Source organism: Leptodactylus fuscus, chromosome 6 (assembly GCF_031893055.1).
Source record: "Leptodactylus fuscus isolate aLepFus1 chromosome 6, aLepFus1.hap2, whole genome shotgun sequence".
In the NCBI taxonomy this organism is placed as follows: Eukaryota; Metazoa; Chordata; class Amphibia; order Anura; family Leptodactylidae; genus Leptodactylus; species Leptodactylus fuscus.
In genome coordinates, this window is record NC_134270.1 from 136,928,616 (window position 1) to 136,943,728 (window position 15,113).

The 15,113-nt window shown below is 45.4% G+C and overlaps 1 protein-coding gene across 3 annotated transcripts in view; it reads left to right on the forward strand.

Moving 5' to 3' along the window:
- Window positions 1–2,531: 2,531 nt before the first annotated feature.
- Window positions 2,532–15,113, forward strand: part of NDRG3 (NDRG family member 3) — a 32,579-nt gene continuing 19,997 nt past the window's right edge. For 2 of the 3 annotated variants that reach the window (XM_075277323.1, XM_075277325.1), the window contains exon 1: window positions 2,532–2,599. The gene's annotated coding sequence lies outside the window, so the exon portion shown is untranslated. Of the gene's footprint in view, window positions 2,604–15,113 lie in introns of all 3 variants that reach the window. The other variant, XM_075277324.1, reaches the window with a different exon arrangement.

Below are 15,113 nucleotides of genomic sequence, written 5' to 3' on the forward strand. Positions count from 1 at the left end.
GTATGGTAGGTAATATTGGGGGCGCTGTAACTATTACTGTACTGGTTTAGTAGGTAATATTAGGGGGCACTGTGACTACTACTGTACTGGTTTAGTAGGTAATATAGGGGGTGCTGTGACTACTACTGTACTGGTTTAGTAGGTAATATAGGGGGAGCTGTGACTACTACTGTACTGATATGGTAAGTAATATTAGGGGGAGCTGTGACTACTACTGTACTGGTCTGGTAGGTAATATTAGGGGGAGCTGTGACTACTACTGTACTGGTATGGTAAGTAATATTAGGGGGAGCTGTGACTACTACTGTACTGGTATCGTAGGTAATATTAGGGGGCGCTGTGACTACTACTGTACTGGTTTAGTAGGCAATATAGGGGGCGCTGTAACTACTACTGTACTGGTATAGTAGGTAATATTAAGGGGCGCTGTAACTATTACTGTACTGGTATGGTAGGTAATATTAGGGGGGCTGTGACTATTACTGTACTGGTATGGTAGGTAATATTAGGGGGAGCTGTGACTATTACTGTACTGGTTTAGTAGGTAATATTAGGGGGAGCTGTGACTATTACTGTACTGGTTTAGTAGGTAATATTAGGGGGCACTGTGACTACTACTGTACTGGTTTAGTAGTTAATATAGGGGGCACTGTAACTATTACTGTATTGGTATGGTAGGTAATATATTGGGCGCTGTGACTACTACTGTACTGATATGCATACCTCCCAATCATCCCGATTTCCGTGGAAAATCCACGATTTCAGTGTCCTGTCCCGCGGTCCCAGTCGGCAGGAGGTATGTCCCGGTTATATACGCGACTAAAGCAATGAGCTGTCACAGCTCAGCTCCTTACTTTGCCGCGGCGCTCCGGCTAGTGGCTGTGTAAGCACGATGTGATGACGTCACATTGCGGCTACAACTCTGTTAGTAAAACTGCAGAGAGAGCGGCGGGGGAGCGTTGGAAGGTGAGTATAAGTGTTTTTTTGTGTTAGGGTGCATGCACACTACGTAACGCCGGGCGTGTATGAGAGCCGTACACGCCGGCATTACGGCAGACTGCCGAACACTTCCCATTCACTTCAATGGGAGCGCTCGTAACAGCGGCGTTTACGAGCGCTCCCATTGAAGTGAATGGGAAGTGCTCGGCAGCCCTGCTGTAACGCCGGCGTGTACGGCTCTCATACACGCCCGGCGTTACGTAGTGTGCATGCACCCTAAAACATTGAGGTAGAACATAATGAAGGGGGACCATGAAACTGGGGGCAGATGAAGGGGGAAGGGGAGAACAGCATGAAACTGGGGGCAGAGATGGGGGGACATGAATCTTGGGGCAGAGATGGGAGACATGAATCTGGGGGCAGAGATGTGGAGACATGAATCTGGGGGCAGAGATGTGGAGACATTAATCTGGGGGCAGAGATGGAGGGACATGAATCTGGGGGCAGAGATGGAGAGGACATGAATCTGGGGACAGAGATGGGGGACATGAATCTGGGGGCCGAGATGGGGAGACATGAATCTGGGGGCAGAGATGGAGGGGACATGAATCTGGGGGAAGAGATGGGGAGACATGAATCTGGGGGCAGAGATGGAGGGACATGAATCTGGGGACAGAGATGGAGGGACATGAATCTGTGGGCAGAAATGGAGGGGACATGAATCTGGGGGCAGAGATGGAGGGGACATGAATCTGGGGGCAGAGATGGAGGGGACATGAATCTGGGGGCAGAGATGGGGGAACATGAATCTGGGGGCAGAGATGGAGGGACATGAATCTGGGGGCAGAGATGGGGAGACATGAAACTGGGGGTAGATATGGAGGGGGGACTGAAACTGGGGGCAGGTGAAGGGTGTATATGAAACTGGGGGAGAGATGGAGGGGGGACATATAATATAAGGGTGACTGTAGGAGGAATATACTGTGTGCGAGCACATGAAAAATGAATGAGAATGGGCGGAGTCTACATAAAAGTGGGTGGAGCTATATTTGTTTTGTCCCTCTTTCGGTTCTTCAGAAGTTGGGAGGTATGGGTTAGGTAATATTAGGGGGCGCTGTAACTATTACTGTACTGGTATGGTAGGTAATATTAGGGGGTCTGTGACTACTAATCTATTGGTTATGGTGGGGGGTGCTGTTTTTGTTATGGGGTCACTGTTGATGTTACTTTTTGTGTTATAATGGGGGGGGGAGGGGTGAGTGTAACATCTGAAAAATGTGCTAGTTATCTGCATAGCCTCCGCCGCCACTTGTTAGTAGTGAGTGACACGTGAGATGACATGACAGGCGTCACTAGCGGCGGGGGGCGCTGTTCTCCCCGCTATACACACGGCTGAGGTGACATTGTGCACAGCCCCGAGCCCCTCCCCCACATATAATAACAATCATAATAAAATCAGAACTCTGAGCTGACAACACATGGAAATGACTAGAGCGCCCCGCCAGCCAATCACAGCCGCGCTCCCATCGCCCACAGGAGCTGTCACAGGCGACCAATAGGAGGCCGCGTAAGAGGGGGATTTAAAGCCGCGCAGCAGAGGGAGGCTCCGTGCACTGTCAGTCCCGGGGTCGCAGCTGCCGGCGCGGCAAAAAAAACCAAGGTGGGTGGCCTGCGGAGTGGTCGGTGTCCCCAGTGCCTGCGGGAGGTGAGGGGCGCTGTGGGAGTGGCGGGGAGGGAACAGGTGGGTGCCGCCTGTGACTGCAGCTCTATGGGCTGCCTGCGACGTTATCTCACCAGGTGGGACATTGCACCTGCTCGTCACATTGTGTGATGGGTAAGCGCTGCGGCTGTGCGGGCATGTATGTTCTCTGTATATATGTGCTGCTATATGTAACGTGTGTATTCTGCTATGTGAGTATAGTCACTGTATGGGGGGCAGTGACGTCTTATGGATCTCTCTGGATTAACCCTTTCTATCCATCTTCCATCCAGTTATCTATATATTCAGTATAGATGTCACAGGCTGTAAGTGGCCCCTGATGCTTTTTGCATTAGATTAGGAGTATCATCACTCCCATCATGCACATCCATCCTCACTCCCATTATGCTCATCCATCTAGCACATGCTGATATTTGCAGCAGCTTCTGACCAGTTTGAGTGCAGGTCTGATCTGCGCCATAGACCACTATACACACATGAGCCTACATTGGGGTGGCTGGGGTATATCCAGGGTATTGCAGGTCCACCTATCTGCAGTGTATGCTGTCATGTTGTATGCTGCTCCCTGTCTACCTTCGTGTCTGGGGACAGTAATGAGGAACTAATTGATTTCCTCTTTATTACCTGTCAGGCCTCTCTTGTGTGTCTAATAAAGTGGCGTTCCTCCCTGCTTGGTGGCAGCCATGTTTGCTGTATCCAGGATTATTAATGAGGTGGAGTACACACCGCATGGCTCCAAGGTCAGGGGATGATGGGAGTTGTAGGTCTGGTGCGCCAAATAGTAGCTCCTCTTTGGTGGGTGTCTCTGTATAAGGCTGTTGTATATTTGTTTTTAACGTGGTGCTTTTTATTTTTTGTTAGTGTCTTATTAAACTTTTTTTGCAGATCCATAGCATTGCAATCTACATCTCTCAGTATGTGGCGGTCTCTCCATGATGGGAGTTGTAGTTTATCAATAGCTGGATATCGACAGGTTGTCAAACCCTCGCTTGGGCCTTAGTTTCTAATTGTTCCCGGTTATCTCCTGCGTGGAGTTGGTATATACACCTTTGGTGTTCTGCCTTTCCGCATACTATAAAAACTTCCTGGTTGTCTAGAAGACTTTCTGTGCAGTTGGCACTAGTGTGACTAAGGCTGTATTCACATCTGTGCTGTAGCCTCCTGCACAGGGAACTTGGATATATTTTTTTTTTTTTAATTTTTTTTTTTAAACCCTCCGGCACCATTGGTTTGTCACATGAGTGAATTTGGCACTGTGCTGGCCTCCATCTATCAGATATGAACAAATACTTTGGAAAAACTTGGCTTCCTTTCCCCGAGTATTGCAATACAACATTTAACCTCAGCAAAGCAGTGGCGCTGTTTGAAGTAATCAGCCTTGTTTTAACAATCCTGGACAACCCATAAAGGGGACATGTCAGACTCCTTATGCTGACTTCCCTGAGGTTATGGCAATATTGGTGAGACTCTCTGACTTAATGTATCATGAAGACACCAGATTTCTTTCTAGTGGTGCTAACATCATGCTGCATAGCAAAAAAATGTCTTCTCTGAAACTGCAGCACATGACGCGTGTGACGGACTGCACAAACCTGGACTACTCTGATGGTCTTATGGAGAGTAGAAAACTGGATGCGAGAGGCTCGTGTGTCCATGATCATTATAACAGATCTATATTGATGACTGAATCTTGATGGATCCATTGGTTTTAATATTAATGGGATTGTGGTGTTTGGCTGCCAGAATAATGCTGCGGACTGTATTGCTGTCATGTGAAATGCAAGTGTGAGCAAAGCCCTAAGATTCCTCCTGGAGTTCTTAAACACAGCAGTGTGAACGTGGTCTGAGCCAGTCAGACAATCTGGCTCTGATAGTCTCTTGCATGTATAGATGTAAAAATATTGTGGATTCTGCTCTTACTTCCCAGCACTGAGTTCCCAAATATCACCCCTTAAACCTGCAGATCACCTCTACCCTTCCGCACTGTAAGCTTCTGGCTGGCTTTCCTGTGGAGGTCCAGAGCGCTACCTGTTATTGTTCAGCACACCAGGCCTTGTTTCCACGCATTGTCAGTCTTGGGTCTTTGAAGGCCTCTTAGTATCTGTTGTTCCTCTCCAGACTTCTTGCTTCTTCTGTTCAGTGCTGTCACTTACCTGCTATGAGAATTTGGACACTAAACCTCTATCAGCCTAATCCAGGGCCTTTCACATGGCAGAAGTTGAAATTGAGTTGGGATTCTGCTTAAAATTCCGTATACCTCTCCACTTGCAGAGTGTGTTGTACCAAAGATTCTGTGGTTTAGTCCACAGTGAGGTCAAGCAGACTGTAGCCTTCAATCATACTTTGTGTTAGTTTGGTTCATGGGTAGCTAACATTTAAATGGTACCTGTCGTCGGTGGTATTTTCACCGCTAATCCCTCAAGACTGTCAGGTAGGTCTAGAATATCCATTTTGGTTTTCACTTTTATGTTAAAAATTGCCTGGTCACCTATTAACCCATTTATGCCAGAGGTTATATTGGTTTTGAATTCCAATAATGGAACACTAGGCATAAACCGGTTAAAATCAATCAGAATTCTACAAATGAGCAGAGTCTTACACTGGGGAGGGTGATCACTTTATAAGCCAAGATCTTGAACCCTATAGAACCTAGTACCATGATCCTGGTGTCCTATCGTAGCAGAGGACCATTCATTAGAATGGGAGGTGCGGGTATGGAGTCTGTCCCCAGAAGCCAACATATTAAAGTTCGATTCAATGACTCCATGTTTTTTCCCTTGTGAATCCATGCCTCAATTACTAAGGTTGTGTGGGTTTGTGTTTTTTTTTTTTGGGGGGGGGTCCCTGCAAATGACCTACTTGGGGCAATGAGGTTATTGCTGTTTACCTCTTGGGAGCAATGTCAGTATCCTCATCCTTCCTAATATGCATATTTGTACTAAAAGAATTTTCTTGGTAACTGAATCCTTGAATTCAATGGGGAAAATGCATCGGAAATCCTTGCCTGAATCTAACATATCTGCAGGGCTGACCCTGTTATGACCTGCCTGTATCTCTGTAGCATATAGTGATCTGAATTCTCATTGCCACAGACCAATTTATTAGAATCTGAAGAGCCTGCCCCTCCCCTTGTCTGTTCTATCCCTAAAAAAGATGGCCTCCTTCACATGTCTTTTCTCTAATTAGGGGGCGTTCACACTACCGTCGGTGTCCGACATGTAGTGTCCGCTCAAAATCTGTCACGGACACTAGGAGCGGACACTAGATGTGTCCGTGACACCTGTCATTCACTTGAATGGGCATCGGGTGCGTTCTTTTGCACTCCGTGCCCGTCCTTCCCTGTCCGCAAGAGAAGATGTCCGACTTCTCAAGCGGACAGAGGAACCCTGCATGCAGGGTTTTTCTGTCCGCTTGAGAAGTCTGACATCTTCTCTTGCGGACAGGGAAGGACGGGCACGGAGTGCAAAAGAACGCACCCGATGCCCATTCAAGTGAATGACAGGTGTCACGGACACATCTAGTGTCCGTGACAGATTTGGAGCGGACACTACATGTCGGACACCGACTGTAGTGTGAACGCTCCCTAAGTCTATGGAGCACAGCACATGTGGTTTCTGATACATGGCTGGAAAATAAGATGGTGGTGTGTTTTTGTTTGTTTTTGTTTTGTTTTTTTTTTGGGGGGGGGGGTGTCCTCTTCAGTTGCAGGGCCAGCCATGAGACTGACTTCTTTCCACTAGAGATGAATCTCCCACCTGGTGCTTTTCTAGTGGCCTGGATGGAGCTGATGTGGCACTGAAACAAGTCTCCTCCACATCTCCTCCCTTTATCCTAAATCTCGTTTATCTTGCGACCATTCTTTCCATTAGTGGTTAGAGGGTTCTATATCCCTGTGGTTATGCACTTGAAGCCTCAGGATGTATCTAAGCATATTTAGATACTGACAGCTTCACTGGGTATGAGCACCATGTCTGGTATTGCAGCATGGCCCGCACCCTCTTTATGTTCCATGTAGGGTGTGGGCAGTAAGTATTCTGAAATAAGTGACTCATCCCCTTTTCACTGATTTGTTCCAGCATGGCTTGATGGTCTGATTAATGTATGGGAGGGCATAGATGCAGCTGACCGTACATGTCATCCCCCTTCCCAATAAACACTGTAGTAACCTGCTCCAGTACAAGCAGGAGTGGTCTGGTTTTTACTTGGTGCTTGACACCCTTACACTGCTGGAGTGCAGGTTACAGCCTATAAGCTGCCTGTATACCACGTGCATAGACAATAATAAACATGCTCAGGTCTGCAGCGTTTCTGTAAATGAGTCAGAATCTTGGTCTAGTCTGCAGGAAAATGGATACAGGGTTTGACCTCCACAGTCAATTTTATTAGTTTCTGAACAGAGTCTTTAAATTTGACTTTGGGCGTTTCATGCCTCCGCACAAGCCGCTGCTCCTTCTGCTAGTTTAGTCTTGGTGGGGTGACTTGGTCATTCAGGGGGGATTGTTGAGCAAAAGAAGCAATGGTGGCCTCACCTCTGAGTGAGTGGTTCTCCGGTTTGTCCTGTATGTATCCAAAGCACATAAGATAGCTTGCAGTACTAAACTATCCACTGCTGACATGGTGGTACCTGGATGATGGGTGCACCCAAACTCAGCCTCGCAGATGGGTTAGGATCACCTGAATCACTGTCTTTTATGAATAGGAGCCTCCTTTCTGAAATGTTGCTGCCTTTGTTAAAATGCAGACCAGCGCTTAGGCGCAAAAGAAACTCCTTTGTTGCTCCATATTGGCAAAGCAGCGTTTCCTTGAATACGCAAGAGCTCATTTGAGTATTGGCAATGGTGGCTCCAATTCACAAGCAGGTAAGTTTGATTTGAGACCTTCAAACCATATTCACACAGGGTGTTCTGCCTGAGTTAGGGCTGACTTCACAGCACAATGTGCTCAGACTGGGTGTCATCATAGTGCCTTCCATAATGCGTGCTCTTCTATGGGGGCTTCATTCTGTTGTGAGGACTGACCTGGATAGGATCTTTTCTATAAACATTGAAACATGAAGGAGCATCACATGCCTCCTCAGGAGAGCCTCTGCCTGCACACCTATAGTGATATGCTGGGTTCTGGTGACATCTTGCTATGAGCGAGATTTCTCCTAGGTTTCTGGAAATTGACCCATAACATGGTCTGTACCTGTGAGCAGTTAGGGTAAGTTCATACGGGGTTTTTTGGACTGGAACCTGAGGCGGAGGCTGCCTCAGGTTTTGGTCCAAAATACAGGTAGCTGTGATTGGATGCTGGCATCCAGTCATGCACTCCGCTCCGGAGTAGGCCCGAATGAATGGGCCTAGTCGGGAGGGAGTGTCTTCAGGTGGATGTCCGAGGCAAATCCACCTAAATGAGCATCTCTGCTTTTTCCGGCTCCCGGAAAAAAAGTGGCCAGCTCCCATTGATTTCAACGGGAGCCGTCTTTTTGGTCAGGATTTTGAGGCCATATTCGCCTCAAAAAACATGTGTGAACTTACCCTTAAAGTAACTGTCATGTGTTCAAGTATACTCACATGGCAGTGTATAGTGTAGGTGTGAATGATCGATGGATGCCATTGATGCTTTCCACAGACCAGGCAGTAAAACAGACACCAATACAAACCACCCTGACACTAGTTTCACATTCACGCCTGGTTCTCCATTCAGGTCCATTGGGGCTGCCAGACACCAAAGAGCTGGACCACTACACCAGCAGTTACAAAAGGAGATCGGCAGACTCCATTGACTATAATGGGGTCTGCAGTTTCTAACCTGAAAGCGGTGTCTTTTTTTTTTTTTTTTTTTTTTTTTTTTTTTTTGATAGTGTCTCCAATGCAGATGTAAACCCACCCTGAGTCTTATAACCTGTCACAAATCCGTTATTAAAATAAATCCATGTAGCTGGCCCACCGAAATAAGCAGATGGCACACTGATAAAGGCAGTATTTTATGGTCTCTCCATTACATGGCTAAGGAGACACTTGTAACCTGCAGAACCTTTAGGCTGTTATTATCTTCCTTTGTGTCTCTTCTTCTGGAGCAGGCTCCTGGGTCTCGGCCCTTCTGCTTCTTTTGTTCTCGAGTGTGTATATATAAAACCTTAATGAAGGCATCCGATCCTAGGTGTAAATGGAACCTGAAATCTTGCAAATTACTTACAAAGACTCTAAAGTCGTGCAGTCACTTCCATTATCACTCCGCCAATTAATGGGGCCGCTAGCTGCTTTACCGTGTGTAATGTATATTCATGAGCGTACCCGGCACTGCCCCTTGTCTGCCACTTAATACCCACTAGAATACTTATTCAGCTAAATGACACTAGTAAACTCTGTATGCAGAAGTCTTAAAGAGGACCTTTCATGTCCTCCTGCACATGCGGCTTTATATACGGCTAGAAAGCAAACGGTGTGTTGAATTCAGCGTACTGTCTGCTTTCCCATTGTGTGCAGGGACTGGAGATAGAAGTGCCATTACCGATCTCTGCCCATTGTCAGAAGGGTGTTGTGGACAGTCTGGCTGGGCTGTGAGCAGCGCCCCCATTGACAGTACTTGTACATAGCCCTATACTGTCAAAGGGGGTGTTCTTGGCACCCAGCAATGATGCTAAGCTATGAGGCATGCCCCATCCAGTACAAATCTATGGATGAGTACGATCAGGGGTGTTCTTACCGCTCAGCTAGACTCGGCACTGCCCGTCTGACAATGGGCAGATATTGGTAACGGCACCGTTTTTGCAGCCCAGGGGCACAGAACAGGATGGCAGATAGTGTGTAGAATTCAGTGCACTGTTGGCTTTATAGCGGTATATAAATCCACATGTACCTAAGGACATGAGGTCCTCTTTAAGGCTTGGTGCACATCTGCGTGCAGGTTTATTGTTCAGGGAGAACTGCTTGGGGACCCCTTCAAACAAACATAAGTGCTGTTTTCAGCACTTCTTTCCATTTTTAATGCAAAGAGGGGAACAGAATCCCTGTACAGAGTGGTAAGTGCAGGTGTCAACCTAGTCTGTCTGTACACACACACACACACACACACACACACACACACACACACACACACACACACACACACACACACACACACACACACACCTTAGACCACTTGGGTGAGGGTCCCACCTGTAGATCCTTTATCAATGGGGGCGGCACAAAGTGTTGTGTACAGATCCACACTGTGTGAAAATTTCCATGCATTCTCACATGAAGCAATGTAGTGTGGGAATTCATATTTGCAGCATGTGTAATTTTTTCCCCCCCACATGGGTTCTGACACTGATTCACTGCCAAAATCCTCACCAAAAAACTGTGTGAATGGACTTTGTCAGAGTTTGTCAAAATCTGCTTATGGAAGTTGGCCCTGCCCAATAAAAGCAAAATAGACAATATACAGTGAAACTTGTAACAAAATTCTGCTTCAAATTCAGTGGCAAAATGTGTATGTCAGATTTGGTGGGGGAAGGGGGGTGACTTAAGTATAAATGGTTTGGATGCTGCCTTTCCCACTGGCTAAGCAGGGACAGGAGGGGAAGGTATTAGTGAATACTGGTTCTTATAACTACAATCACATCTTTTGCCCAGCAGCACATGGGCACTGCCATTTTGAGGAGTATTGTTGGTGCCCAGAACAAGATCCGGGGCCAGTGTCCTGTTGTCTTAACAGACTGGGGCCTATTAAAAATTCCCAGGCTTGTTTGGCTTTCACTTGTATGACAGGCTGAAGGGGCGAAATGTAAATTAAAACTATATTTGGTGTGCCTGGGATCATAACAATACATGGAATACAGGTGACATATTTTGGCTGCAGAGTGACTGCAAAAAACAAGCAAAGCCCTTTAAAAGTAGCAAAACACACTGAAATTCCACCCCTCCAGATTCCCAGTACACTGTACAGATTAATAAATGGTACCATTGTGAAGAACAACTTGCCCTGCAAAAATTAAGTCCTCATGGCTCTGTGAATGGGAAAATAAGTTATGGGTTTGGAAGGCAGGAGTCAAAACCAAAAATAAATAAATTGAAAAAATGCCACCAGCGGGAAGAGGTTAATTCCTGCAGTCGGTGCAGCATTGGCAGTCATGTCTGCCATACATGGCAAATATTGGGAAGGGGTTAAACTCCTTGAAAATCCCTTTTAGAGAAGCTAAACATATCGGTTCTAAAGTGATTTTTGTTGTAGCTTTTTTTGCCCTTAAACTTTTGAGGACTCTTGCCATTTTCAATATTGCAGCAACTTTAGCTCAACATGTGGGTGACTCTGTGAAACCATGGGGTAGCCAAATCTCAGCTCCTAGGAGCCTACGCTTTCTGAATGTGCGGTCCTCGGTAAGGTTTCAGCTTACGGAGCTGGATGTTTCCATTTTTAGGTTTTCCTTTGTTCTACATGGTTTCGGTGTCATATTTTGCTCTTTCCTTATCTTGTGAGCCTTGAGACAATGGATGTTAAGTATTACATTTCTTATAGACTTGTGTAAAATATTGTTAATGATTTTAAGGAATAACATAATGAATCTTCACAGATGGAGCACAATTAGCTCCGAGTCCCATGGCTGGTTTCCATGGTGAAGGCGACGTGAAGGAACCTGTGGGGTTTCGCTACTTGTCTACTTCAATCTCGAAAGCTTTCTTCAGTTTTCTGAAAGAAATCTGCAATTAGGAACTGCTAAAAATTAACATGATGGTGTACTTTTGTTACTGGGTTGGAATCTGTTATTATGGGGAAAAGTTATGTGGTGTTTTTTGTATTTCTCCTCTCCTGTGTAGACATTAGGTGCTATTCTTGTAAGACATGGTAGTCTTATAATGTGCTGGCTTCTGTTGATTTCTCTTGTGGATTTAACAGGAAAAAGCAGACACAAATCTCTTTATAGAGTAGTTTGTCCTGAGGGTGGGCTGATATCAGAGAGCAACAGCTTGTCTGTGCACTCTATATAGGTGTGCCGGGGACGATCGCAAGGATCCAAGATGTCTGGTCACTGGTGAAAGGCCTGGTAAGGTGTTACAAGAGATTTAATGAGATGAGAATCATATATATATATATATATATATATATATATATAATTAAATTTTTTAATCTGCAATTATTTGACCAATTTGGTGCAATATCTTAGAAATTTGAAAATCTTTCGGAGTTAAATTTAGGGATTTGTTTTTTTTTGTTTAGCCACAATTTGAATTTGCCAATTATGACTAACTTCTCAACACCATGCAGGCCATGCCCAGTTCTTGAGAGGTTGAAAACATTACTTAACAGGTACAAATGGTGCAGATTTTATATTTATATGGAAGCCACTTATTAGCCCAAGATGAAATGCTATGGGCTCATTCAGACAGGGCAAGAGGGGGCGGATTTTGAGCCCGACTCTACATTGGAATCCACCCCCTCCACAATAGAGGTCTGTATGTAGACCGCTAGCTTGACCCCCCCCCCCCCCCCCCCCGTCCTTTCTTCAGGCAGGATCTGCGGCTGATTCCGCCCCGTTATCCGCCTCGCAGCAGCACCCTCCGGACTAGGACCATTCATTTGGGCCTACTCTGGAGCGGGAATCCGTGACTGTCAGAAGTCACTGCAGGCACATTTTGGTCCTACTCTGACACTGCTTCCCACATCAGAATCAGGACCAAAACACACCATTCCGTGCCCTGTGTGACCAAGGCCTAAGACTGGCATGTTGTACACTTGTCTTAATAAATGGCCCGATTGGCTCAGAGTGAGAGATAAGAGGCTGCAACCTCTTTATATTACACGTAATATCTTTCTATATGTGAAATAAAATGCCGTATTGGAATATGTGGAAGTACCGTAGATAGGTAGACTTGTCTGCCTTCAGTGTATTGAAGGGCTTGTCTATCTCAGAGGGCACCCTGTGATTTGAGGACCCTCTGCAGCACCCCCACAAGGCAAACTGAGCACTGCACACTTTGTAAACCCCCCTCCCCCTTATTTTCTATTTCTCTACACCCTAATGGGGTAGAGAACCCCTTTAGCCAATGCTGACTTGTAATGAGTAGAATGAGATGGGTAATATGGCACAGGGCGTCTTTAACAAGCAACAAGCTATATACCTTAAATCAGCAGCAACATATAAAACGCACATTGGTGAGAGCGAGGAATAAAATGCGGTCGGTCATTTAGCCTTTGTGAGCCTGATGCCTGTTGCAGTTGTGTCTCTGCAGTAAGTCGCTCCATCATCCTCTGTATGCCAGGGCTCTGCTGCTTCCCGCACACCGCTGTGTGTCTGCAAATGTCAGCATAATTCCTTCTGTCGAGGCTCCGTCACCCGTGAATTTAGTTCATTTGGGTCTTTTGAGGCTGGAGAAGTATCCAACATGGTCCATTTATTATATAGGTATAGTAAGGAGAAATGGTTCGTTTTTTTTTTTTTTTTTTTTTTTTTTTTAAATCTAGTCTGTTGTATAGCTCCAGTTCCACATCGTGCAGTCTCCTGGGAGTTTGCAGGACTTCTGTCGTCATTGTACTATATATGTCCTTGCCTTTATAAAGGGGACATGAATCTTTCATGAACATGTGCTTTCCTCCCCCCATGGCTCAGGGGAGCGCAGGATGCCTGGTACTAATGGCTGATTCCAGGCACTGCTCTGGTGGCGTACGCTGCAGTATTCTACATTAGATTAGGTTTACAGGCCTACTGTAATAAAACTGATAATCCATATGTGTAAGTGTAGCCAAGAATCCAGACAGGAATAAAACGATGACATGTTTCTGCTGAAGCCGTGCCTGCAGATCCCCGATATAGAGCGGCCCCATTGTTCACTGGGCCTATGATCTCTATATGCAACCAATGCAGAACAAGCTGGGGGTGTCTATAAAGAGGTAACAGTTAACCCAAACTTGTTCTATTAAACCACTGCTGCATGTTATCATAGTAGACAACAAAAACCACCAAAGAGATTAAAAAAATGTTTTTCCAAAGTTTTTTTTTTGTTTTTTTTTAGCTCACGCTGCAGCAGGTTAACCAGTTGCAGAAGTTTAGTTTAAAGGGCTTGTCCAGGGATCAGAGGTGTTTTGGGAAGGTGTAACCTAAAAGAAAATCATATACACTTTGCAGCCATAGGCCTGCACCCCACGTCACGTCACCTGTTCGTCTCTGCTGTCACATGGTTCCTCGGGCACGCTGCAGTTGCCAGAGCTCTGGGAGCAGGGAAGTGTTTTGACACTTATTCCTTACACCTGCCATGGGGCCCCTCAGGAATTTGTCCAACCCCTTTAACTGTTACATTTGTATATACAGGCCTAGCACGCTTACTGTCAAAGCTTTCATGAAAGTTATACATTTTTGAGCAAGTCTATCCTTAATACATTTATATAGCATGAACTTCTACCCCAGCAGTTTACAAATCACAGATCTGACCAAAAGGTCATCTATATTAGGCTGGATAACCTTTAACCTCTTCAATAGCTGAAGTGCTAGGTCACTGCTCTCTTCCCTACATTCTCAGGACCTTGTAATGCAGAAACCCCTTTATTGCATCTTCAGACAAAGTACCAGTCCAAAATTGCAACTAGTAGGGGGCAACATAGTGCTGGAGTCCTGGGTTCAAATCCTGCCAAGGACACACTCCTTGCAGACGTTATGTTCTCCCTGTTTGCATGGATTTCCTCCCATAGGCCAAAGACATACTGATAGGAAAAAACTGTACATTGTGAGCCCTATATGGGGATCACAATCTACATTACATTAAAAAAAAAAAAAAAAATTGCAACTAGTATGTCTGGTGTGGAATCCACGGCAGAAGGAGACGGTGCATCAGGTTGTACCATGTTGCAGCCATTGGGCTCCATGTTGGCCCTTGTCAATGGGATTAATCTGTGTGCCCACCCACCTTGGTTTCAGCACTGATCTGCAGCAAGATGGAGCTGTATGCTTAGAAAAACTTCTCTTAAATCTGCCTATATTCAATGTTTTCTCAAAAACAAACACACTGAGGCTACATCAGTTTTTCCAATGGATTTTTCCTAACTCCAGAAACTCCACTATTGTGTTTTATGGTATGGCTTTAAATGTAAAAATATATATATATATATATATATATATATATATATATCAATACATAACTTATTGAATTCTGTATTGCACAGTAAAAAAAAAAAAGCCATCCTTAGTGAGTCACATACATGGCGGTACAACGTCCTCCAACAAGAGCAGTCTTTGACAGTATCTCTTTGTTCTAGGTAAGAGATGGGAGTGCGGCATGGGGACAGTGACTGGCTTGTTAAGCAGCAATCTCTTTAAGGAAAGATGGCTGCTTATGGAATATTCATTCGGTGTTTTGCCTGTGTTAAGCCTTCTTACAATACATCATGCAACAGCTTACTGTAGCATAACATTATAGGTGGAAAGGTGTCTGACTTCAGGTAAGACTACACAGGGTTTTTTTTTTTTTCTGTAGTCTGGTACCTTGGAGACACGCTA